General features: G+C 41.2%; 1 long non-coding RNA gene across 1 annotated transcript in view; it reads right to left on the bottom strand.

The window, feature by feature from the left end:
- Positions 1-4,155: 4,155 nt before the first annotated feature.
- Positions 4,156-27,710, bottom strand: part of LOC132250654 (uncharacterized) — a 199,075-nt gene continuing 175,520 nt past the window's right edge. The window contains exon 4 of the long non-coding RNA XR_009462257.1: positions 4,156-4,899. This is a non-coding gene — a long non-coding RNA (uncharacterized LOC132250654). The remainder of the gene's footprint in view (positions 4,900-27,710) is intronic.

The following is a 27,710-nucleotide window of genomic DNA, read 5'->3' as shown; positions in this document are numbered from 1 at the left end:
GGAGCAGAGTTGGCAGATGCAGCTAGGGAGCCAGAGCAGCAGCATCACTCAGCCTGCAGACTGCATCTCCCAGACCACCTGGAGTTTAGAGTGGGAACTATAGGGATGGAGGAGGTTCCTGATGGTCCTGGGTAAGACTTGATACTGTATCCTGCTGGGGTTGGATGGTGTGGTGTGACTGCCTGTGATGGGGGAGTCTCCAGGAAATGCAACACCTGTGGCTCCCCAGTGAAAGGCAAGGATGGGGCACCATAAAGCCTCAGCACCTGCTGCATTGTGGGTACCCCACTGAGGGGAAATGCTAGGGGAACACACCCCAACAGAAAAGCACAGGGCCCAGGTCCATACAGTGGGCCTGAGACAGGAGCCAAGGCCCACTGAGTGAGGTCTGAGGCCCAAGGGGCATAAGGCCCAGAAGCCCAGTGAAGGGGGTGGAGTAGTGGCCCCAGTGAAGGGGGCAGAGAGGCCAAGGAACATCTGAGTACACCTAAGGCCAGATGTGGGCCAGAGGCTGAGTGCAGCCCAGCTAAGGGGTCGAGGGAGTTGGAAGTGATTTTGGATGCATCTGTGAGGCATGGGTCATGATATATGGGAAGGTTTGGAGCCATGTATTTCACCCTTGGCATCAGGGCAACCACACAGGAGCCTCTCATATAAACACCTATTTTTTGGAAACATCAAAGGCATGGCAAGCGAGGCAGGGAGGACTGCCCGAGACAGGTGGGTGGACCAATGTCATGACAGGTCTCGTGATGGCCCCTTATTACATGAGCAAAGAACTGATACAGATTTATCTGTATCAGAGTATGTGAAAGAAAAGATGATACTCAGGAAAAAGTATAATGCATTCTATATACCACAGATTGGGTTAGAGAAGCAGACCTGGCAGATTAGATATCAGCTCGAGTTTAAGATCCAGGTCTAATCATATCTAGAGTTCAGGCTCTTATTCAAACAATGACAAGTTCTGATAATTTAGTTCTAGATAGTTGTATAAGATCAAGTATGGCAATGACTATTCAAAGCCAAACCAGAATGGAAAACAGAAAGAAAAGCTCATTCCTAATGTCTTTTGCCACCCTAACTGTAAGATTGGGACCTTGTGATGTCTAACCTTTTCACAAATTGAAATGTACTTAGTACACTGTTAAAACATTGAATTTATACATAAACATCTGTCAAAGTCTTCACACAAAAATCTGTTAATTTCCTAGTACTGTAATTTGGATTTTTGTTTTACATCTCTCCTACACACAATTATATGTATTTTTTTCTAGAGTCTAGTTTTGGGTCCACTAATGTCAAATATATGAAGTAGAATTGTGTGAGCTGAAAGATCAATGAACTTCCCTGTTATATTCAGTGACTAAGCATATCCTAACACATCTGCATCTGGCACTGTTTTATAATCCAGGAGACAGAGAGAGTCCTGAATCATATAACTGGAGGATTTAGAAAAGTATTGATTAGCATTATCTGAAGAAAATAATTTATGTGCCCAGAGCTCTCTAGTCTTTAATCAAAAAACATCTCTAGAGTGTTATTTTACACTAGGCCCAGGTACTTGAAATGCTATAAGTACAGTATCAAATTGAAAAGCCTGCAATTGTAACAATCCTCTATTTTTGTACTGCGGAGGAGAAAAGTGGGCTCTAGGAAAAAGAGATGCATATTCTTGACCGCATTTCCCTCATAGCTGTCTCTTTACAATTTAATTTTTGCAATGTATTACTTTCAATGTAAAGCTTCACTGAGGGCTGAATTCACAAGCCATGACAAAAATAATCTACATAATCCTTGAAATAATATTTGTTGCAGCAATACATAACTTTTACATTCTAAGCACATGAAGTATCTCTGCAAGGATATGGCTTCAGATATACAACACAGAACAGTCACTTACAATCACTCACAAAAAAAAAATCCTTTGTGCCTTACATGCCAATTTACTTCTCCAAATACCTTCACAAAATCAACACGTGTAGGCTTCATCCAGACGAGTGTGGACATGCAGTATGTGGCACCACAAACCCATCTGTGGTGCCACACATCACACATGCAGACATTCCCCGCACTGCTACCTCACAATGTGTGTGTTTGTGGCAGGGCTGACCTGAGGAGATCCTGGGGTAAAAAAAATACATGCCCTCCCAAAAAGCAGGGCGGTGCATATGGCGGCAGCATGCACTGGCCAAAATTGGAGCCTGGCTGGCTAGAGCCATACTCCAGCTGACGGCCAGGCTTGCTGACATGGCTGCAGCCCTGGGAGGCCGCGAGAACCCTAGGTAAGGCTGCTGGGGCCAACACAGTTCATGGCCCCAGCCTCCCTTACCCTACCTGGGGTACCCTGCCATGTACCAGAGTGAACATGGTATGGGCAGTCCCCAGGAACAACCAGCAGCAGCCCAAGGTGCGCTACTGCTACTTGTCCTCGGGGAAACAAATGTCCACACTCATCTGGACACACCCATAGGGTTCAGACCTAACTAAAAGGCCTGAAACTCTTCTGCACATATGTCCTCTAAAGGACCCCAGAGAATAAGTAAACAGCACAGTCAGTTCAAGGCCATTCATCTTTTCTGCTTCTTTTCCCTCTGTACCCTCTTCCCTTCCTTACAAGTGATCTAATTTAAACTTTGTTGATCATAGTTCACCAATGTTTACTTTCCAGTCACCTAATCTCATTGCTACACAGTTGGTGTGGCATCATATGAAATTCTATCTTAGGACCAAGGGAAAAACTGCTGAACAAACAGAGATTAATAACAGCCATCGATCACGGCTTCTGCAGTGTGTTGACTCTAGATCTATGCAGCAAAAAATGTACAGACCTCTGTTATGAAGGGTTGCCTGTTGTCATTGAAAAAATAAAGCACAGAAGAGCTGGCAACTAGTAAATAAAATTACAAATGCTATCCTGGGAAAGTCATTTGAAAGGATTTCTACATTACAGGACTGTAGATTGTATTAACTAGTGTTGAAAAAATATGAAGATTTTATTCATTTAATAAAAGAGAAGCTCACCAGAGCTAAGAAGAGACTATATTATTTTGAGAACAGTAAATGTGCTTTAAATTGCTTGATATTTTTGCCCCTTCTACTCAGAATGACTCAGAGCAGATTTTCATTCCAGGTCATTCTGAATTAGAGCAGGGATTTGAGCCTTACAGTTCAAACCAGAGCCCTAGACACCAGGTTAGTCAAGTTCTTTCCCCAAATTTCTTCTCCAACCTAAAAATCTTTCCCCACAAAAGTGTTGTGGAAATTGATATGTCTCTCTCAAAAAAAAAAATCGGATCCCTGCTGCAGACCCTGCCTACCCCAAGCTCCCCCAGTGGATCTCCCCATCCTCCCCCTGGAGTCTGCTTGCTCCCCTCCACCCCTGAACCTCCCCACTAGCCCTCCCATCCAATCTTGCCTTGGATCTGGTGGTCATTTTTAACTTGATCTAACCTTCCGAAATGTCTATATGCAGCCCTTGTGACTCCTTAGTAGCAGAGTTCGGAATGAAATTCAAGATACCATGGCCCTCAGAATTGATTCTTTCTTCTACATTACAATTCTACTTCCTCTTTTGCCGACTGCTTTGCTAAAATTCAAGATCATTAATGTTTAAACAAAATGGGTTCTATGACATTTTCCTCATGTAAATATACTAAAACATATTTTAAATTAATTGTCATGGAAAAATATCTAATTTTCAAAGTTTTGTAAATTTGAAATAGTAAAGAACCATTCAAAAAAATTAGCTATGCTCTTGTAAGAAGGTGAATACATCATTGAAATTATTCCTTATAAATACTAAATGGTCTAAATTTTTCCAGGCACCAATCATTCAAAGAAACATGCATGCCAAGTTGTGTAACCTGTTTCATTATTAGAGTATTTGCATAAAACTTGAACTGACTTAACAAAGGTTTACTTAGCCTATTTTGCAATACTGACCAATTGTCTAACTAGAATACAGGTTTTAAAAAAAAAGTGTTTATCAGGCTCAAAAAATTGAGAAATAATTGATCTAATTAATCTAATGCAATGTTCTATCCCCAGAAAAGTCAACTTAAAGGATGAACTAACTGATTCCCAAACAAAATAGTGGAATAAGATATTGTATTATATAATCAACCTTTATTGCATCACAATATATAAACACAGTCTCTGAATTAAGAATATAGATTTTTTCAAACAGTAACTGAAGTGTGGGTCAAGAAATCCATAAACCAGTTGGTGCATTCATTTTTAAAATTTAAATGTAAGAAAAAGTAATAAACTGATTGATTGATTCTTGGATTTCTTGACCCACGCATCAGTCACTGAGAGACTGTGTTTTTTGCTTGAAATGACTGTGTATAATGCTGCTTAACTGCAGCAGAATTTTCATGTGTGCTATTTGACATTTTTTTTAAAAATAAAGTAAGCCTATATTTGGGCAGGCTTAAACTTAAACCCCAGCCATAACATTGCATTTCCTGACTTTCCTTTTCAATCTTCACATTGCATTAGCACTAAATAATTGCATAGAATCATATCCATTTGGAAACATAAATACATTTACTGTATGATCATGGGGAAATTGCTCGACCATTTTGCATCTCTTTCTCCATCCAAAAAAATTGGATTAAATATTTCCTTAATGATAGAATGTATAAATCCCTGTATAAGGAGTATGGAGGTACCTGGAAAGATTTAAGTCCTAGAAGCACAAAATTACCTATATCTATTCAGCATACACAGGGGTTTTTACTAGATGTAGTCCTTGATGGTGGCTTGGATTACTTTCTTTATTCCATTGACCGATATGAAGGCAGGACCCCATTAATCCATTTTTCGTTATTGTGCTTTCTTTCCTGGAGGGATCAAACAGGTTCCCTGATCCCTGCACAGTATGTCAGTGGGTAACTGTTAGGGTTAGTCAAGGTAAAATTCTACCATCAGTTACACGTGAAAAATTTTCATTGACATGCTCACAGAGGGCATATACAAGCTTATAGAAGGCATCAGAACAGAAAAAAATAGGCCTCGGTAAAACAATAGAAATACAATAACATTGGATTTATGGCAGATTATAAGATCCTGAATAGTTTAGCCATATATAAAAATAATTAACCAACAGATTTGATATTTGCCAAACAGTGAAGATTTAGCAATAGTTTGGAGGCATATACATGTCGAAGTAAGTCACCTAGCCATTTAAAAAAGGCAACAGGTCTGGACAGATTATCAATTTCCATAAACCACAAAGAGACACAATGCCTCAGCTATGCAAAGTATTCAATAGCACCACTGAGTCAGGTCTTCTCCTGCACAGCTTGGCTGATGTAACCATGGCATTATACCAAAGTGGGAGCAAGTCACTTAATCAATGTTCAGGTTATACGTTTGTGCCTATTTAAATAGAGATTATAAAAACATTCCAACCTTTAAGACTCATCTTTTTGAGCTTTTTATCTGGCCCAATTAGTGACTGAACAAGCATGTGTGATAATGTGCAATCTATCAAATATACTCACTCCACATGACACTGACTAAATACCGAAAAAGGGCCTTTGACTGAATTGACTGGGAACACTTCTCAGAGAAAGCATGCAGTACTAATGCAATGAAATGTTCCAAAAGGAGAAATGGCATTATCTGAAAACCCACATATACCAAATCTTAAAAACTGTAGAGTGAAGAGTGCAAATTGCAGAGTGCAGTCATCCATTTCAAAGCCCTATGATTCCCAAACATGATCCTATTTCAGATCTTGAAATTTAAATTAAAAAATAAATTAAAATTATATCTTTTTGCCTCTTTGGATAACAAATATGAACAAAACACTTTGAAGAGCACATAAAACACATCATTTTCAGAAGTATTAGATTAACTCAAATCAAATCAATTAACTCAAATTGTATTTAAGTACTTTAAAATGGCTACTTACAGGAAAGCCATTCTAAAGTAATATGTTTTTCCATAGCTTAAGAGAAAAGTCTCCATTTTTTTCCAAAAAGTCAACACACACAATTTAAAGCGTTATTTTACAAATCAATGTATAAGTTTTAGCCAGAGCCATCATCTCAATAAAGCAAGCTCACAATGGTCAAAGATGCGCAACAATCTAAGGCAGTCGCAGAGGCTGACAAAATTGAGCCAAGAATCTGTCTCATAGTCTTTGTCTGTCCTTACATGCTTTCCTTATAATGCTAGTACCATGCAATCCATTTCTACAAAGAAGTAGAAGTAGATATATAACATCTTTGAGTAATATGAATGATTCTGTACATGTCAAGAGTGATTTGAAGTCACTTACTTTAAAAGCCCACTGTAAAATGTATTTACATGATATATGGCAGAAAAAGGGTATGTTCAAAGATTACACTTAGATTGACCTAAACCTAGTTAGGTCCTAAATCTTAATTAGGGTTTGGTTGAACTAAGTGTTGATCTGCACAAATGTTGCTGCTCTGGGCAAAAAATAGCTGGCCCAATCTAAATGAGTTCATAGAATCATAGAAGTAGGGTCGGAAGGGACCTTGTAGATCTTCAAGTCTGACCCCCTGCCTGAGCAGGAAGAAAACTGGGCTCAAGTGACCCCAGCCAGGTAGGCATCGAGCCGCTTCTTAAAGACCCCCAGGGTAGGAGCCAGCACCACTTTCCTTGGAAGAAGAGTTCACTTGAGGAAATTCACTAAGTTAGGCTGGAAATGAGTTAGCCTGATCTACCAAATAACTGAACATATTCAGAATGCAGCTTTGGGACTGGGAAAGCCCAACTGCTTGCCCCAGCCCAAGGGCTGAGCTTTTCCTTCCCCTCCAACCCTGCCCCTCAGCCATCCATCCCTGGATGGACAACTGTAGGCCCATCAACCCCCGCTAGAAGCTCCCCACTCCTGTGGACATGCCAGTCCCCCTGCCAAATCCTGCCAGCCCCTGCCTCTACCCTGAGTTACTGATTGGGTAGATTGGGTTCCCTGTGCAACACTGGTGAATGTGCGCACACATGTCACCCAATTTACAATTACACGATTTACAGCAAGCTGTGTGATCATAGACTAAGTATGGCAAATGTTTGCATGTACTGTATGTACTGTAAAAGTAAAATAATGTATTTGCTTTGATCTATGCAAGATAGCCATCTTTCATCTAAGATGGGCTGTCAGGGGTAACAGCATGAGACAGAGAAGGAAGGGGGAGTCCAGAGACCTCAGAAGCAGCTAAATTAGGAACAGGTTAGCTGGCTCTATATGTGGCCTATAGGCCTCAACTCGTATTATATCCCCTGGTTTACACTGTAAAGTAGGAGAGTACTTGCATAAGCGTGTAATTACAGTTAACAGTCTCAGATGAAGAACTCCGCATTGAAACAAGAAAGATAGGCAAGGACTAAATGCAGGCTGCAGTGGCACCTGAATACAGTAAAATACATCACTATGTAAGAATACAATAAAATACATCACAATCCTTAAAGACCACATTTTTGTACATTTTAGTCTAACACTAATTAGAATTTTCTACTCTCAATTTTGAATAAGGTTTATTTTCTGATATTATTTATTGAATGTGCAACTTAACTCCAGCTTCGCAAAGGACTTCCTGTTTTGACCTGGAAATTTATTCAGAATGGTTCATACAGAAAAGGCACATCTCTTAACCAACAGAATCCATTTTAACATCTAAAATGTGTGTGATTTTATTAATAGTTCAAAGCAAAATAAGCTCATTGCACCTGCTAACAGAATGCTTTTTCAGTCAGATGTATTTGCAGGAAACCAAAAATCCAGAGCCAACCTGGCAGAAGAACTTGTTATAAAACGTTTGAGCAGACTATTAAATACGAAACAAACTTCATTTTTTTTTCCAAGGAGCAAAACTTGGAATGGGATACTACCCCTGGCACAAAAGACCAATACTTGTCTCTATTCTGTTCTGTCTCTCATGCCCCATCTAAGAATCTGATCATACAGGGAACATTTTCTAAAAACACCTGAGTAAGCTTCCATGTCTGATGGAAGCCAAGATGTGGCAAACTTGAATCAGAAAAAAACTGTTTAAAATTCACATATAAAAACAAGCTTGCTTTGAAACTTCTTTCCAAAAATGAGTCAAAGTGCACTGAGGCATCATCACCTGATATCTGATGACCTAATTGCTTCTCTATCCTAAATAAAATGTGTGTTCTATATCTAATCCTACTTCTAATACATGCCTGGCACCTACCACACCTTTTAACAGTGCACTGGAGTACAGGCATTACCAAGGCTGTCTCCCTGGTAAACTTACCATGCTAAACTGCTTGGAGCAGGCTTCTAAAACCAGAGGCTATGTAGCCACATTCATGTGCCATTTGGAGTAGGGTACATAGCACTGCAGATGAGAATACCAATTAGTATAACTAGGCACTATGTGAATGCAGTATACTGCTTCTGGTTTAAGAAGAATTCTTTGCAGCTTCTTGTAGTGTGCTTACATATGCCACTTTGGAACATGGTAAGCCTGCTGCATAGCCATAACCTAAAAGTTGCTGTAGAAGCCAAAATCGCTGCATAGTTTCCCCAGAAAATTTGGGATTGAAAGATAGGATTTATTATGGCAGATTTTTAGGAATCATATTTTATCTCTTTTGCTGATCTCATTTCAGCCCACTCAGCTACATCTGGTTATTACACTTGCAGGGAAATAAAGCCAGGGCTCCCTTTCCCACTCCTTCCATGCCTACATTCAGTTAAGGAAGATGGGGCAGAGAGTACTGTCCAGATGAGTTTCAGCTCACCTCAATAGCCACAATATTCAAAATTTAGGTTACTCTTCATCACACAGGAATGTCCTCATCTGGAATATTGGGTATTCTATCAGGTAGCTAGTAGACCCAAAGCAATGTAGACTAAGCAACAACAACAGTCAAAGAACAGGTTTATGGCCTTCAAACAAACACTGTAACCTCTATAGTTAGCCACGTTAGCTTGAAGTCAGGCAGAAGGCAGGACAGATTTAAACCTTATAGACTAACCAAATCAGAGATGTATATCATAAGCTTTCATGAACCTGAGCTCACTTTAACAGATGCTATGGAAGAACATGCACAGAGCAATGTATTAAACAGCGAGAGTGCTTTGAGTAAAATGGCAGGTAGGGAGGGAGAATGGGGAGGAGGAGGAACTGTGCTGGGAGAGACAAACAAGCAATAAGCCCACAGGAACAAAGAGGTCACAAAAGCTAATTCAGCTATTGGATGGGGACATGGGGTCCTCTGTCAGGAGTTTTTAAAATCTGGAAAGTTGGAAAGTTGTCTCTCAGCTTTCTGTATGTATTCTGTTTTGTCCACAGCAACAATGGCATCCCCTTACCAGCCTGTTATACAATAATATCCAGGTTGTTTTTAAGCCTGAGTATGGCACACTGTTCTTCAGGACTAATGTTATATAAGGTAAGTGTTCCTGTTTTCAGGCCATCTCAGAGACAGTGTGGAAACAGAAACTATTTATATAGAGGTCCAAAAGAGGACTGTGGCTTGATGCAGAGTCCAAGAGCTGTCCTTTTTGTGCTGTGTATGGGTCCAGTCTGTGGTGGGTTGATTATTCATGGCTCCTTGTCATGAACTATTTCCTCAGTCTAAGGTGTCAGAACAAAAGCCTTGAGGTCTCTAGGTACCTACACCTTACTGAACTGTGTATTAGGGAAGCAAAAACAGACACCTTAGCTGAGCTAAAAGCATAGTTGGATAGGCTGATGGACTGTAGGGTTGTTGGAGCAGCCAAGTTTGGAAAGTTTTGCTTCCTTTATATCCTTTCACAACTTAAGAGGTTTATGACAGGCATCATGGCTGGATGCAGAGCTGTCCTGGTAAATGGCTGTTATGTCCAGGTAATTCTGCATTTCATTTGTTAGTTCTGTACTTAAAATTACAGCCACTACAGACCTTCTCTGCGCACAGCTAGATTTCTTCAGTCTATGCAGAGAACAGAATTTGGCCTTGTGGAAGAGTTTCAGCTATGTCATCAAGTTCGGACGATTGTGTAGTTGTAGTCTCAGTGAATAGCTGATACAGCCAAGAATAAAAACTATTCAGCTAACGTGGTAAATTTACTCTTATCTTCCATCTTCAAAGATGCCATAATTATAATTATTAATGTGCAGTATTTTAATGGACCACTAAATGTTTCTATATATTCTGAGTTCTAACTAATTAAAGAAAAGACAAAGCTTCAACACAAACTACACAGAGTCTGTTTGCTCGCTCAGTGTTTCACAACCAGTGTGCCATGGCACAGAAGTGTCCTGTAAGAAATGAACAGGTGTGCCACAGAATTTTGCCACGGCAATGAGTTACAATACGTATGAGGATGGGGAATGCCTTAACAGGTGTGCTGCAGAGAAAAATCTATTAATGTAAGTGTGCCCTGGGCTGGAAAAGGTTGGGAAACACTGATATAGCTTGTTTTCTTTATCAAATACCTTTTACTATGATCAACTGCAGTCTCAAATATTATGAGAACACCTGAAAATTGTGGAATTAAAAAATTCTCAGATATATGGCTTTTTCCCCCCCTTTTCACAAAGGATTAATTTGAGCTAATCTCACCTAATCAGCTCACCTCTCTGCTTCTGCAAATGGCATGTGTTAAGATTAGTCATTATTTCTGCATATATTCTGAGTTTTGCTTAATTGGAAAATGTTGCTTTTTGCCTGACAGGTACACACTCACACTTAAAATATACACGGCACATCTAGATGAGATGTTTACCATGGAGTGCCTAATTAGCTCTGCAATAAAAGTCTACGTTTGTGGCCTTATTAGGCTGCAGGAGACTAATAAACTCTGCAGCAGGTGAGTACTTGTAAATACAAGTACTATCCTGCTGCGGAGTTGTTTCGTGTGCAGCAACTCAAATGTAGAAACTGACTCAGCTGGCTGAGGAACAAGGGTGATTCAGAGTGTGGGCTGCCTGCTGGCTAGTTCTGCACTGCAGCACCCTCGTGCCCCAGCCAGTACCTCCACAGTACATTGAGCCAGATCAGAGCAGCCTGGGGCTGGCAGGATGACCCCCAGGTCCCCTGCCAGCCAGGGCTGCACTGACCCGGCTCAACATGCTGTGGTCTTGGGCGAGCATGGTAAACCAGCTTTATTAGACTAGTTAGACTGTAGATTATATTAGTCTAGTTAGAACTAGACTAATAAAACTACAATCTAAACTTGTTTATCCAAAAGACTCTGATCAGTAAAGCGGGGAAACAGGAGAACACAGCCAATAGCTTCATGTTTTGATATTCCTATTCCAACCTCTACTAGATCTAGCTATTACAGATATAAAAACAAAAACAAAATAGATTGTCTAAGGGTAATTTCAGATTTAACTGGGTTTGTTTCAAGTACTGTGAAAAAAACCTGAAAGATGGGAAGTTGAATAAGACAAACTCAACCTTGAAATAATGTTTGTTTTCCTAACTCTGACAGTAATTAGATGTTGAATTTGGTTGCCAGAGCAAATGATCAGCTCACTGCAATTTAGAATCTCTAAAAGAAAAATAGATAGAACATGCTGCCTCGTTTCTGGGATTGTACATGCTTTAAACTGAAGAAGGTAGGCAGGCAACAGTTCTTAGTAGTGCTCCTGGATATAGTATGGAAAGAGGCTAGATAAGCCCTTGGGAAGAGCAGGATTGCTTGCAATATGCTTGTTAACACTTGCTACATTAAGTTAATTATTATAATCAATTCCCATACTTCAGAACTTACCCATATCTCTGACAGGCCCAGGAAGGATTTTTTTACCTTGATGCACAAATAGGTAAGACACTGGAGAAAATGAACTAGTCATCTGACTTGGAGCCTTAGATTCCTGGTTGGTGTCTTGTTCATGCACTCAAGTTTTTAGATCCAGGATCAGGGAGAATTTTCCCCAGGGTCAGATTGGCAGGGACTTTGGGGTTTTTCCTTTGCTTCCTATATTTCATTATTTTTGTGCTGGATTCTTTTGAGCACATCTCACCTAATCAGTTTCTTGCTGTTGCAAGAGCTTGGTTTATTGGTAACACTACTGTCTGTCCTATTTTCTGCCTCTAACACACAGTTTCATTTACTGAGGGTTGAAAAGCACCAGTTCAGCAACCAGAAACATTTAACAAACTTCAGGTTAAGAACAACCTGGCTCTGGTCCAACGTGAGCAGGGTGGCTTTGGTGGAGCATCAGCAGTGAGAGATTTTCCCTGCACCCACACCAAGGCCAGGTAGTAAGGAGATGAACTCATGCCACTGTTGCTGCTTCTCCCGGCCCCCCGCTTCACAGTTGCAATACGGACCCAGCTTCCAGCTCGTGGCAAGCTGCACCAGCGCTGAACAGCTGCAAGCCATGTGTATACTGCTGCTGCTGGTTCCAGTTTCTTTTGTGCCCTCCCCTCCCCTACCTCCTGGCTCTGGTGCAGCTCCCCACAGGCTGGACGCTGTGCCCACAACCACAGGTAGGGAAGTAGGGAGCATGGAGAAGAGGCAGCAATGAAGGCACTGCTAGAAGTTACCTGGTCCCAGCACAAGTGTGTGCATGGTCCACACAAATCCTTCAGAAGGACTGCTCTGCAGGCTGAATCGACCAACCCCTGTTCTAATCTAACTAGAGTCTTTGGATTTACCATGAGATATCCAGGTGAAACTTGTGTGCTTACCAAAAGGTCAAACTTCATCAAAGATGGTCTTAAGCATTATGAAACATTGAAAAATCCAAAATATTTCTCGAATATGAACCTTTTTATCCTGCATTGCATTTGCTGGTATCTTGATTAGAATAGTAAAGATAAAGCAAACAACAAAACCGTTAAACTGTAGGTCCCCAGCCAAAGAAACATCTGCCATGTAATTATCAATAAATTTTCTTTTTTTCCAATTTCTTTCTAGGAAAAGTATAACCAAAACGATGTTCAAATTAATTTTTATCTGGTTTACCAACCCATTGCCTTCTCTTTTATATCCATGTCAAAATAACTCACTTCTTCCAAGATACCCACAAGTGAATTAATAATGGTCCCCAGATTAGTTTTTTAATGTGCTTGTTTCTATGCTGACATTAGTACAACAAAAACCTCCCAAGATCCACAAAGATTTTCGTGGAAAGAGTAACCGCAAGACTTTATTGCTGAAAACTCCAGGTTCCTTCCATCATTTGTGAAATTTAAATTCTGATTTTTCTGGGTCAGATAATAAATCTTTCTATGTTTTTTATAATGCAACTATCACACTCCTCTTAACATACCAAGTACTTAACTAAAGATATAAGAAAACTTGTGAGATAAGGAAATCTTCGTGAATTTGTTACAATATATACCCACAAACAACAAGTGAAGTCTAGACTAAAGGTTTTTAAATTCAGTCATTATATTATGAAATAAACATTTTTATTTTTAGGATTCAGTATGAAACTGCTAATAAAAATCTATGGTTTCATCAGACAAGCAATCTGAACCATAAAGCATAATAGATTTTGCACTTTCCTGCATTTAGACTTTACACTCTCTTTTTGGTTGATCTACATGATCAACTTTGAGGAATTGCTAATAAAAATATTGAATGCTGCAACGTGCCTTATTTTTCATTTATTTTGCTGACAAGATTTTGTAACCCATCTGTTAGGACTTCATAAGGCAGCGATTGCAATCCTCCAATTAAGCACTGGCAATAAGCCTCTTCCAGCTGCCTTCCAGTTGTCTATACAGTTCATGAAGAAAAATGTCCATGGTCACAGGGCCATGTGCTAGAGCCTGCTAAAATTATAAAGCATTAGGCACATGAAAAGCACAGCATCAGCGTTTCATTTTTAAGAATTTGTTTTCAAATGTGTGTGCGTGCGTGTGTGTGTGTGCGTGCATGCACGCTCATGAGAGAGACAGGAAAAATAAGATTTGCCTGCTAGAAACCATAATCCAATATTAAATCATTTAAGCTTTTAGCACTGTCAGCTGGTAATTTGCCTGCATTAGGATTTCAAGTTTAGACCAAAAAGGAGTGAGCATAATTATTACCAGTATATGTTTGTGCATGGGTGACTGGTGCCTCCTGACTCGGGGGGAGCACCAGCAGCTAATCGCAAACTGGGGTGAGGGGGCCCCCTAGCAGCTGATAGCCAACCCCAGAAGCACTAGCGGCAAAACCAGAAGTGCTACTGGTGCTTCTCAAGGGGGGCACCAGCCACGGCTCCTTGCTCCCCACTTCCCAGCCGATGAGGTCCAATCTTGGGGGGGGGGGGCATGTGCCCCCCCGTGCCCCCTTTATGCATCACCTATGTGCTTGTAATTAGTTTGCACTTGCTTCACACTATTAAACTTTATTCTTAACATTATTAGGGTTTTCCCATCTTCCACTTATTTTATACATTGATCTCAAAAAATGCCATGGTGCCATTTGCTGCCTGATGTTTCAGAGTCTTGGTGCATGTCATATAGGCCACATTATATAAATTATGATATCTGATTATTTTATGGCAATTCTTTTTTTTTAAAATCAGGATGGAGGTTTGCAGAAACAATTAGTCTTTAATCTCAAACAGGTAGGATATAAGCACATGTAAAAACATTTAAATAGTTTTCTTTCCAAGGGACTCTTGTTCCTTTGCTATGCCAAGCAGCACTGCATTATATAAAAAACATAATACTTCTAATGTGATTACTCCACTACTGTGTGTTTGAGCATAAATATTTATTTTATATACATACATATTAGGGCTGTGCGACGTTTCAGTCACTGATTCGATTAGGCGGAAATTCGGCCCGATTCGGCAGCTGAATCTCTGAATCCAAATCAAATCAGGAGACCCTTTAATCTCTCCAAATTGAATTGGAACCTTCTGAATTGATTCGGAGAGATTCGATGATTCGGACATAGGCACAGCTTTAAAAGTTTTTTCTATATATCTCAGGTTACCAGGAGGCTTATGAACGCTGAGATGCCGGGGTAGATGGAGCATCCAACAGGAGTGTGTGGGGGGGGGGTCCCCAGAGTGCTAGGTGGCAGACTTAGAAGTGGCCCAGAAGCACTTCCAGTCCTCTTTCAGGTCTGCTACAGAGTGCATGGGGGAAACCCTCCCACCCCCTGGCTTGGCAACTGGTGCCTCTTGGGTCAGGGGAGCACCGGTGGTCCCCCCGAGGCCAATCACTGAGCCAGGGAAGTGTGTGTGTGTGGGGGGCAGTGGACCTGGAAGTGGACCAGAAGTACTTTTGGTCCACTTCTGGATCTGCCGCCGAGCATGCGGGGGTGCCCTTCACACTCCTGTGGGATGCTCCATCCACCCCACCATTTCAACATTCATGAGCTGTGCCTGGTACCTAGAGGCATGTAGAAAAAATATTTAAAGCTGTGTCTATGGCTGAATATCTGATTCTCTGAATCAGCATCAAATCTTCAGATTCAGATTCGGCCAAATCAAATAGGCACAGTGATCCAAATCAATTAATTGAATCGCAGTCTCCTGATTTGAGCCAAACCCAAATCCAAATTGAATACGGTCCATTTCACACACCCCTAATACGCGTACATATTTATTTATAAATTGATTTCTTGTATGGTTGTGTACTAAAATTTTGAAGTTTGTCCCACTCCTCAAAAAGCTCTAAGATTAAAGAAATGTAGTGAGGTCCGTTAAGAGTGATTTTAACAAAACATATTGTGGCATTTATTTCATATTTCACAATATTATAAATAAATCAAAATATTATTACTAAACATTCATGTTGAGCTTATACCAAGATGCACAACCTGATCAAGGCACTTTGCAATTTACTGATCAATAGTTTCTGACGCATAAGCTTATGTTTAAATAAGTTTACAGTTCTCAACCCAAATTATTATATTTATAATGCATTTTCCTTTTATGTTACTTATATTCATGTTGTTGCAAATTTGTCATCAGAAATAGTATACAGATTTATTGGAGGAAATAAAGAGATGAAAAATTAATGGAATTACAATATTTTCTTCCTTACCTCATTCCTACCCATCTAAGCAAAAGACTCAGATTTTCAATTTATATATTCACACATTTATGTGCATCTGTATACATTCAGAACCTGAGTCCACATGACCTGGACCCTTATGATGTCAGTAAAATTGTTTAAAACTAATATCAAACTTCCTTAATATATTATGGGTCAAATAAGCATGCGTAGATCTTGTGAGTTTATGAATACGTTGAGAAATAGCAGGCAATAACCAAATACTAGCAAATTACTAATAATAAGTAATTTTGGACCAGCTAAACCAAACTCAGCACTTTCATTTGCAAAAGTCTTCATGAAATACTTTTTATATAGAGCCAGATGAACAGGAAATGAAAAGCTATCTGTAGTACTGAGATAACTGCAGTGTAAACATAAAATCTATATTACAAACAATAATTTTGATTTGCTAGTAAATCATAACATCAAACGTGTCCGGAACTAGCAACCAGATTTTGCTCACATTGCATACGCTTCTATTATCTAACTACATTTATGTTGAAGACTTATAGTAACGGAGTTAATAAATTTTTTATATATGGCAAAAAAGCAAGTTTCTGTTATCTACCTGTGCATAAAAAAAAATTGTGTTTAAAGTCCATCCACATTCTAAATACATACGTGATATGGAAACCACTCTTCTTGAATTTTAAACTTTTACCATTATTTTCTGTATTATTCACTCTGACTAATACATAAACTGTGAGACCAAAACACACAATGCTCACATAATTCTCATTTCCTGCCTTTATTTGTAAATGCTGTCCTATGTTCTTAAACTTTTATAACACTAGCTCATAACCAAGAACTTGACATATCATTTTGTCAGACTGGCATACTTGCATATCACAGTCTAGAATAAAGTGTTCTTCAAGGTTGGCTGAATTTATTTAATTTCCTGTAACCCCTTTTTAGACCTTTTTTGCTTTTTGGCAGCCTTTCAATACAAAGTTATTTCAGTTTCAATCAAAGAGCATGTAAAAATACACAAGATATACTGAGACGCAGCAAAGGGAAAAGGAGCCAGTGATATTATACATGTTAATAGAATTGGTCAAAAGTCAGATTTTGCTATTGCATAGGAAATATTCCAAAGTTTGAGCGGAAAGTTTATTCTAGTGCAGAACAAACAGAAATTTAAAATTTCCCAGTGGTCCAAAAATCTGAAAAAATCTATTTGCTTTAATTAAAATGTTTCCTTTTGAAAATGAAATAAAGCCAAGAAACTCAAAGCTCCAATTTGTCTGATTCAGGTATGCATGCCAAAGCAGTGAACCCAAGAACTGTGAGAGCGATGGCTCTGTGAACAACCCCTAGGGAACAGAGAGCCAAGTTTTGTTCCCTGTGCTTCTAAGCACCCAAATTTAAAGTTAGGAGCCAAGAAAGTCCAGAGGCTCTAGTCCTTCCAGAGCCACCAGCCTCAATTCTGCACCAGGTAGCCTGGGGTCCTAAACCATAGGGCAATCTACCTAGTGGGCCTGCCCCTGAGCTACAGACCCAAAAAGATTCAGCTTCTCTGTTGTCTGCTAGGCAACCTGGAAGAAGGCCAGACAGAAACACTTTGTTTCCATTGGAAAATTTGGGAATCTTTACACATGCTCTGGGGTGGGAGTAGAGAGCCTCTCTAATTAAAATGCCTGCAGAATCTTGTGTGTTCAGAATCCCCTGCTTCAAAATGGTGGCAGGGGTGCTTTAACTAAAGTTCACTCAATGAATGTACTGCAGAAGATCTGCAGAAGATCTTGGCTAGTTTCTCTGTAAGGCCGTGACCACCTGATTTGTAGACCTCCACTAGAATTGCATTGGCTCCGGCAGCTTTGCCACTAGATATTTGTTGTGTGGCCTTTTGCACTTCTGTGATTGTAGGTGGAGCTGCAAGTAAGGTGTTGATGGTGATTTGAGGCAGCCTGCATATGGCATCCATGTTGACAGAGGAGGTCCGATTGAGGATGGTGCTGAAGTGTTCAGCCAATCTGTGGAAGATCTGGGCCTTGTCAGTTAACAGCATGGTCCCATCCCAATTGAGAACCAAAGTAGGAATGTACAGTCATTAAAGGACTAGAATTGAACTGTACAATATAAAAATATTTATCTAAGGTAGATAATAAAATAAAAGCATAATATTATTTTTAAAGAGCTCTCTATCTAAAATCTAAACTTTCTGAAAGACCAGATTTATTCAAATATAGGATGACCCTGATTATAAAATGCCCCCCCCCCCCCACACACACAATTAGATTTTATATTTGGAAAGTTTATAAATTCATTATAATTTTCTAGGTATAGAATCTAATTATTGGAGACTTGCCTTGATTTTAGCCCCATTCCACTGCTACGGCATTGAAAATAAATCTGGAGGGTAGTCAGGTGGTGCCCTTGCCTTCTGCCCCTACAACTTCTATCTCCCTGCTTTCTCTTCCCCATCTCCCCTACTGTCAGACCCTGCTCTCCCTGAGCGCATGGAAGTGAGGGGCAAATTTGAAAATACTGACAGATGAATTTTATTTATTTATTTGAAACTGATGAAAGTTTTAGCAGATGTATTCTACAAACATACTTATATGGAGTACAAACTATGCATGATATTAGTCCAGAGCCAAAAGGCTCATGATTTACAATGCAGTTGAAAGTCAACAATGTTTGAAGCTATGGTGGCCTCATAGCTCAGCACTGTCAAGTATGTGTGTGTAATTCATAACCCTGCCCCACAAAGGATTCACATGCTAATTAGCCCACCACTTATGACTGGAATTGGGTACTCTTGTCATGAGTCCTGGACTCCTCCAAAAATTGATATGTAGATGTGGTGCAGGGCAACTTCATGGAAGGCACTGATAATACTGATAATATGTGACAGACTGAGAGAAAAAGTGGTAGAGGGATACTGGATAAGCTGTTTGGAACCCATTTTCTGATATTTACCTGCAATACAAGACTGGTAAAGAAACAGGGATCATTGGAAATTGGGAAGAAAAGCACAGCTTAGTTGTGGGAGAGAAGAGGAAGTAGAAATGTATTAAATGTAGTGGCTCACCATGACCTAAAAGAGTGCTGAGAGAGGCTGAGCACAATGGGCACTACCATATATCTTATTCAAATGGGCTGCAATAACCTATCCTTGTGGTAGGTTCCCATCAGCACTGGAAGCCTCATCTACACCTGAAAGGCAGAGAAGGGGATCAACAGAGTTTTGGGTGTCAGGAGTGGAGGAAGAAGACCCAAATCTCTAAACAATGGCAGTGGCAACTAAACATGAGGTGGAAGAAACGTTGAAGAGAGGAAATGAAGAACTGGAGACAGAAGGAGAGTGAAAGAAGGTGGAGAAGAAAGGAACAAAGAAGGTGGCAGTAGGAGCAATGCCAGAGGCAGCAACAAGAGTGATGATGTGAGAAGGAAGACAGGAGCAGAGGAAAATGGGAGACAAAGTGAGAGCAGCAAGGGAAGATCCAAGAAGCAGAGGATGGAGGGAACATGACAGCAAGCTGGCCCACCTGGATTGGCATGGTGGGAAAACATGGAAGAGGTATCAAGAGAAGCTAGAGAAGAGTGAAGGCTGTGGACAAAGGATACTTTAACTGATGATGGGAGGCAGAGAGGATCAATGAACAGATATGATTTCCTGGAGAGGTATTGTTTGGAGGTGCAGGCAGAGCATCTCACCAGCCTCATTGCTTTCTTGAATTGAAAAACTTGGGAATTGACTTACTGGGATAAAGAAAGGTAGGAGAACTTTTGGAAATAAGCAGAGAAATGTGGGAGAGGGATTAAATGGATAAAGTTCATAGCAGGGGAATAGTCAAGCGGAAGAGTGATTATAGTTCAAATGTACATGGATTTACTAAAGATAGATCAGGATGGACTGGGGTTTTATAACATACTAGGGACAACCAAAACAGTGTAGCAAATGAGGAAAGATGCGTTCAAGTCGGCAGGCCCGAATGAGCTCCATCCGAGGGTACTGAAGGCACTGGCTGATGTCACTGCTTAGCCACTGGCGGGAATATTTGAACACATGGCGCATGGGCCAGGTCCCAGAGGACTGGAAAAGGGCCAATGTGGTCCCCATTTTCAAGAAGGGGAGGAAGGAAGACCCAGGCAACTATAGGCCAGTCAGTCTCACCTCCATCCTAGGCAAAGTCTTTGAAAAAATTATCAAGGCTCTTATTTGCGAGAGCCCGGCAGGAAAAATTATGCTGAAGGGAAACCATCACGGGTTCATAGCAGGTAGATCATGCCTGACTAATCTAGTCTCTTTTTATGACCAGGTTACAAAACACCTGGACGCAGGAGTAGGGGTTGATGTCATTTACTTAGACTTCAGGAAGGCCTTCGATACGGTATCCCAACCCATACTGGTGAACAAGTTAAGAGGCTGTGACTTAGTAGGCTGGGGCACATGACTTCTGAGGAGAAGCTGAGGGAACTGGGATTATTTAGTCTTGGGAAGAGAAGACAGAGGGGATTTAGTAGCAGCCTTCAACTACCTGAAGTGGGGTTCAAAAGAGGATGGAGCTGCTAGACTATTCTCACTGGTGTCAGATGACAGAACAAGGAGCAATGGCCTCAAGTTGCAGAAAGGAAAGTTTTTGTTAGATAGTACAAAGAATTTTCTCACTAGGAGCGAGTAAAACACTGGAACAGGTTACCCAGAGAGATTGTCGAATCCCCATCTTTGGAAGTTTTTAAGACCCAGCTAGACAAAGCCTTGGCTGGGACAATGTAGTTGGAGATGGCCCTGCTTTGAGCAACTAGATGACCTCCTGTGGTCCCTCCCAACCCTAATTTTCAATGATTCTATCATTCTAAGAAGAAAATACATGGTGATCAAGTATGTGCAGTACCAGGTAGAAGAATGTACAAAGTGATCAGAGTGATCACAGATCCACTGTCCCACATCCAAGAGAGGAAAACAAACACAATTATAGAAAAACTAGATTTAAAAACTGGATTTAGCATATGACAAACTAGATCATACTTACATATTTGAGGTGCTATGAAAAATGGGGTTCCCAGATAAATTTTTATACTGTATTGTATAAGGTTATTCACAGTTCATAGTGCTTAGGGTCAGAAGGGACCTAAACAGATCATCAGGTATGACTCCCTGCCATAGGCAGGAATGAGTGCTGGGGTCATAACACCCCAGCCAAATATCTGTCCAGCCTTCTGTTGAAGACCCCAAGGTAGGATAGAGCACCACCTCTCTTGGGTCCATTCCAGAGCCTGGCAGGCCTAACTGTAAAGTAATGTCCCCGGATGTCCAGCCTGAACCTTCCCTCTAACAATTTGTGGCTGCTATTCCTAGAAACCCCGGTGGTGCCCAGGAGAACAAAGCCTCACCCAATTCCCTCTGGTCCCCCCTTGTGAGTTTGTAAATGGCCACCAGATCTCCTCTCAGCCTTCACTTGTGGAGGCTGAATAGATTCAGGCCCTTCAGCCTCTCTTCATAGGCCCTGGTCTGCTGCCCCCTGACCATGTGAGGGACCCTCCTCTGGACCCTCTCAATGCCAGTCACATCCCTCTTGAAGTACGGTGCCCAGAACTGGACTCAGTAATCCAACTGCGGCCTGACCAATGCCACATAGAGGGGAAGGATTACCTCCCTGGTCACCTCCCTGGACCTGCTGTGATGCATATGTAGATGTACGACAAGGTGCAGTTAGCCTTACTGACAACTTCCTTGCATTGGGGGCTCATGTTCATCCTGGAGTTAACAATGATTCCAAGATCCCTTTCTGCCACTGCTTTGACAAGAGGGGTGTTCCCCAGCCTATAAGTGTGTTGCTGGTTCCTTCTCCCTAGATGCAGTACCCTGCATTTGTTTGTGTTGAATTCCACCCTATTCTCATCTGCCCACCTCTGTAACCTGTCTAGATCTAGCTGGATTCTGTCCCTCCCCTCCAGTGTGCCCACCTCACCCCACATCTTGGTGTTGTCAGCTAATTTGGACAGCATTATACACAGCCTTCCACACCCATATCCAGATCACTGATAAAGATGTTGAACAGTACAGGCTCCAGGAACAAGCCCTGGGGGACTCCACTGCCCACATCCCCCCAGGTTGAAAATGACCCATTCACCACCATTCTCTGGGTGTGACCATCTAGTCAATTTGCCACCCATCTGTCTGTGTAGGCATCAATGCCACAGTCAACTAGTTTTGTTAAGAGAATGTGGTGGGAAACAGTGTCAAAGACCTTCTTAAAGTCCAGGAAGATGACATCCACCTTGATGCCCTCATCCAGGGACTTTGTGACCTGATCATAGAAGGAAACCAGGTTAGTCAGGAAGGATCTGCCCTCAAAGAACCCATGCTGGTTGCCCCTGAGCATTACCTCCCCTGCTGGGTCCTTGCAGATGTGCTCCTTGATGATTTTCTCAAAGGTCTTCCCAAGGACCAAGGTTAGGCTGACTGGCCTATAGTTGCTGGGGTCCTCCTTTCTCCCCTTCTTGTAAATGGGGAACACATTGGACTTTTTCCAATCCTCTCATACCTGGCCAGAGCCCCATGAGCACTCATACAGTCATGCCAGGGACTCCGCTATGACCCCCGCCAATTCCCTCAGCACCCTTGGGTGAAGAGCATCTCGACCTACTGATTTAAACATGTCCAGCCCCTCCAAAAAGTTCCCTAACTAGGTCATCCTTGACCCTAGGCACGGTGGTGCCTCCCCTGGGTCCTTCCATAATCCTAGTGGGGGAAATGTCCCGGTCCCTGTCCAGGAATATGGAGGCAAATAATTCATTAGAGGTCAGCTTATTATTTGCTGCAATCTTCAGATTGCCAAGCCTGTCCTGTAGGGGATCCACATTACCTGGTGCCTTCTTCTTACTCCCTGTGTATTTGAAAAAGGACTTTTTTTATCCTTAATTCTGGTTGCTAGCCCTATCTCCATCTCTGCCTTGGCCTTCCTAACAGCCTCCCTGCAGTCATGAACAATGGAAGTATAATCCTCCTTGGTGATAGCCCCTTACTTCTTACCACTGTTTGTATGCCTCATTTTTTGTCCTCAGGCAATCCTGGATGCCTTTGCCAAGCCATGGGGTTTTTTTAGTACTCCTGCCCCACTTGGTGCTCATTGGGACTGACTCTTTGAGCTCAGAGGATCGTCTCCTTGAGGAACAACCACCTGTCTTGGACTCCCATCTCATTGAGGCTCTGAGACCCCAATGCCTCTCCTACTAATCTTTTTAGTTCATTGAAGTCAGCCTTCTGAAGTTGAGGACTTTTGCCTACTACTTGCTTTCACCACGCTGCACTAGATAGTAAATTCCAGCAGGCGATGATCAGTGTCACCCAGGTGGTCAAGTACCCACAGGCCCCTCACCAGGTTGTCGCCTGTGGCAAGGACCAAGTCCAGCAAGGCATTTCCCCTGGTTGGACTATCACCGGCTGGGTTACGTGGAGGTCCTGGATCTGGCTAGGAACCTACATAAGCAGTCAGACCTGGCTGACTGCTCCTCCCAGCAGATGTCTGGGTGGTTTAGATCACCCATGACAACCACATCCCATTGACTTTACAGTTTTCATGAGCTGACCTGAGAATTCCAGGTCCAGCTTGTCCCCTGGTGAGGCAGTTTGTAGTAGACACCCACTATCAAGTCCTTTTCCCCATGACCCCCTTGCATTCTTACTGTGATTATATAGAGAAGTGGAGAGTCAAATCCAAATTAATGGGCACCTAAGCAGGGACTTTAAAATCCATACAGGGGTGAGACAAGGATGCCCTCTGTCACCACTACTATTTTTGGATGGCATTCTCACAAAGAATAAAAAAAGATAAAATCATAAGTGGAATAAATTTACCAGGAGGGGATGAGGTAAAATGTGTATAATATATGGATTATATAAATGTAGTAGTTTGAGATAGAGTTTCAATGGTAAGGGTGCTAAGACACACATCAGTGTATCACACATCAGAGAAGCAATGGGGGCTGAACTAAATAGATTGAAAAGCATGATACTGGGAGGGGGAAACTGGAGGGATCCCAATGGATGCCAAAGTGGAAGGTAATACAGCATGAGAAAAGGTCACAGCAAGGCTACAGCAAATAATTTGGTTATAGTCCAGAAGGACACTGTCCTTTGCCAGAAAAATGGTGGCAGTTAAGAATGTGCTACTGCCAATTATTCTATATATGGGAATTGTATTGCCACTGATGTGGCAGCAGATAGCGAAAGTACAGAGGAAAATATTTGTGTTTTTCTGGAATTCCAAAAGAGAAAAGTTGGCTAAAGCTGAACTGTACAAAGCAAGAGAGATGGGGCTGCCAGACTTGGGATTGTTCATCTATGCAAAATATGTAAGCACAATATGCAAGGTGGTAATGGAGGGAGAGGGAAAAGCAGTGTATATCACCTGATTTCACACATCTGTAATTTTGAGGAAATGGGGAGTATATCACATCTCTCTGAAGAGTCCATGGGCATGGCAGCCACTCATTCATTACATTAGGACACAAGAATTCAAGAAGAGGTATAAAATAGGGAAGGTAGGGCTGGAGTTCCTGAAGGATCATAACAAACTGATGAAAGCCATAAGGGAGAGAGACAGGATGGTGACAGTGGGAAACATCACAGAAGGACAGGTGAAGAAGGTGTGGGAAACAGTGATGGGTAAACAACTAGAAGGTGAACATGCTGATCTAGCGTGGATGGTTGTAAGAAATATCTTTCCAGTGAGAGAAGTGAAACACAGATGGGGCTTGACAAGCTCATCAAGGTGCCCAAGGGAGAGGTGCAGGGAAAAAGAAACAGTGGGACGTGTTTTGGGAATGTACATATGCAAAACAGTTGTGGGAAAGTGTCTGCTGCTTTCTGAGTGTCACCAAAATAAACTTGTCATTAGTGTGGGAGATGGTACTATATGGAATCATACCAAAGGGACCAGAAGAAATTTTATTAAGAACATTATTAGCTTGTGTTAAAACTAGTTTATGGAAAGTAAGAAATTACTGTTGTTTAAGGGGTTGGCATTCACTGAGAGAGAGTGCCTGGAGCTGGGGCTGCATGAACTGAAACACTATATTGACTTGAACAAGGAAGAGATCAGAGAGGAAGAGGCAGAGAAGGTGTGGAGGAAAAAGGACTGGACACTTGTTTCACTAAATCAACAGAGAAGACTGATGGGAGGGGCTTAGATAACTTAGGGGGTTACTTAGGTAACGGGTTTTTTTCATGGGGTTCGGTATAAAAAAACGATTTCTGTAAGGTACAAAATTGCCCTTCACTTAAGTCTGGCATGTTATTTGCATAATGTCACATCTCCAGGCAGATTTCTCTGGAAAAAAATAATTAACTTTAAAATATACATATAACTTGCTAGGAATGATAAAAGACTTATTTGGCAGCATCCAATCCTAGAGCGCCTCACTCTACCAGAACTACATCCAATATGAGAGGTAGGAAACTCACAAGAAGACATAGTTGCTGCTAATCTGAGTTTATTAAAACTGTTTGTGAAATAATGTGGATGATCACCAGTTATAAAGGAAAACGTTGATCAATATTTCAACTAATTTTAGAATATTTCTGGATGCCCAAAGAAACTATTATATGGCCAAAATACTTTTATAGGCCTCTTTCAGTATCATTATACTTCCTAGCTGAGCACAATCTTTCAACTTGTAGCTTTTTTTTCTTGACTGAAGAACTGAGTTAACATAACAAAAGACATTGATTTTTGTAAATACGGTAGATGGAATTCAGAGGTCAGTGAGTTTAGTTAGGCCAGTCAATTCACTATTCTAACAAACTGGAAAACAGGAAACAGAAAGTTCCAACTTTGGTAAGAATCACTGAAGGAAAAAGAAAGAGAGAGAGAGTGAGCGAGAGAGAGAGAGAGAGAACATCCATAATCTACCTATCCTAATAATTGGGATACACATGACAAGAGAAAGGGTAGATTCTAAAACCTGCATTGCAAAGTATGGATTACTCATAAGTATGTGGCTAAGAAGGAATTAAATCAGCAAAAAACCCCAAAACAAACCCCCACCCTGACCACCGCTCCAGGTTCCAACCAAAAAACACAATAAAAGCATTTAGAGTCTTTTAATTTACTTCAGTAGAATTTGGAACAGGCCCTTAAAGATGTATCCAAAATATCACACCCAAACCTTTGCTGTTGAACTCTTCTGAAAGGCAATGTCATATGTTTTAAACATTTTTGACGAAGTTCTTCCTGCAGACATATGCTTGTACCTCTTATATAAGTCTGTAAGAACCTCACAGAGAAATACAAATGCAGAACCTCTCCAAAAATAGTGACAAAATTGGCCAACATTAGACAAGAATCTGTACTGTGTATGCAAAACTGGCACCTTATACACAACTATGATAGAGGTGCAACTTCAGTAAACATTTTTGATGACTTAGCTTCAGATGCTTTGATTATCTTTGGCCATGTGTAGACGAAAGGAGAGGTATGTGGGCATAACACTTTAAAGTGGGCTAAATACTTTGCACTACTTTAATGGTGTCGGTGTTTGCACGAGTCGGTGGCGTACTGCTCATTAATTCCAGCCACTGTAGGAAATTTGGTGGCATAATGTGCCTTAAATGCCTTGGGGCACAGCAAACTAAAACTCCTTCAAGGAGATTTTGGTTTGCTGCCCCTACAGCCATGGAGTGAAGCACCAGTCTCTGTGCAGCTCCACAGCTCTGCAGCAGCCCTGCAGGCAACCTGGCAGCAGCCCAGGAAAGCAGCTCCTCCCAAGAAAAGTGGCAAGCCTGATCTTTTTTTATTCTCTCCCCCTGGAGCCTGTCTGACTACCTGAGCTGTGCAGGGGCCTAGTGCTTCCCTATGTGGCTGTGGTGGCCCCCAGGACTACTTGAGCCAGCTGCCTGTGGGTGGGGGCCACCTGGGGGTGGGGCACAGCTGCCACAAAGAGAAGCACCAGCCCCCTCCACAGCCCAGGGACCACTCTGCCGACTGGCAGCTTGCCCTCCTCTCCTCTCCAGAGAGGCAGGTAAGTCAGTGGGGTATGTGCATGACACAGGGGTTTAATCAGCCCTAAACTGAAGCAGTATTTTTTAAAACCCAACGCTTCAATTTAGGGCCCCTGTCTTGTCTACACACACCCTTTCGGTTTAAAACAGTTTGTTCTATGGTCTCTTTGTTCTTTCAAATAACTAAAAGACATGCTAGGCTCACTGCTGCCATTTACTCTTAGCATGACAAAAAGAAAACAATTTTGAACTTGTTGAAATTGAAACAAGATCTATTTTTAGATAGAATTATTTTTGTTTGTTTAAGTATCTACTAGAAGAAAAGTTCTGCAAAAATTATTTGGCAGTAAATCTTTTCAAATGATTCGTAGGGGTTTTGTTTTGTTTTTTTATTATGTTTGCTTTCAGAGGTTGCTATAGAAAAAGATAAACATGTCATGTGGAAAATTATTCCACAAGTAAAATAAAACATTAAGATAATGACATAATATGTTTAAGTAAATTAGAAATCTGAAGTAGCAAGGCAATCTCTCACAGTGTCTATATGAGTCAGTATTCAGAGGTAAAATCAGATAAAGGGAAAGGAGCATGCAATTTGGGTGGACCAGATTTCAAAATTAAAAACAGACAAGATTTTACCGGTTTTAAAATTGGTTTTAAATGAGACCCTCCCTCTCCTTTTACCTGACGGTCATAAATGCTTTGTGTATTTTAGTCCCCATTATGTTTTATCTCATTAGAGGTCTTTCAAGAAGATTAAATACCAGAAGCCAACAGAATTTACCCCAGCTGAGTATCAATC

Source organism: Alligator mississippiensis, chromosome 5 (assembly GCF_030867095.1).
Source record: "Alligator mississippiensis isolate rAllMis1 chromosome 5, rAllMis1, whole genome shotgun sequence".
Lineage (NCBI taxonomy): Eukaryota > Metazoa > Chordata > Crocodylia > Alligatoridae > Alligator > Alligator mississippiensis.
Note: the sequence above shows the minus strand (reverse complement) of the source record. Positions and strands in the feature narration are given on the sequence as shown.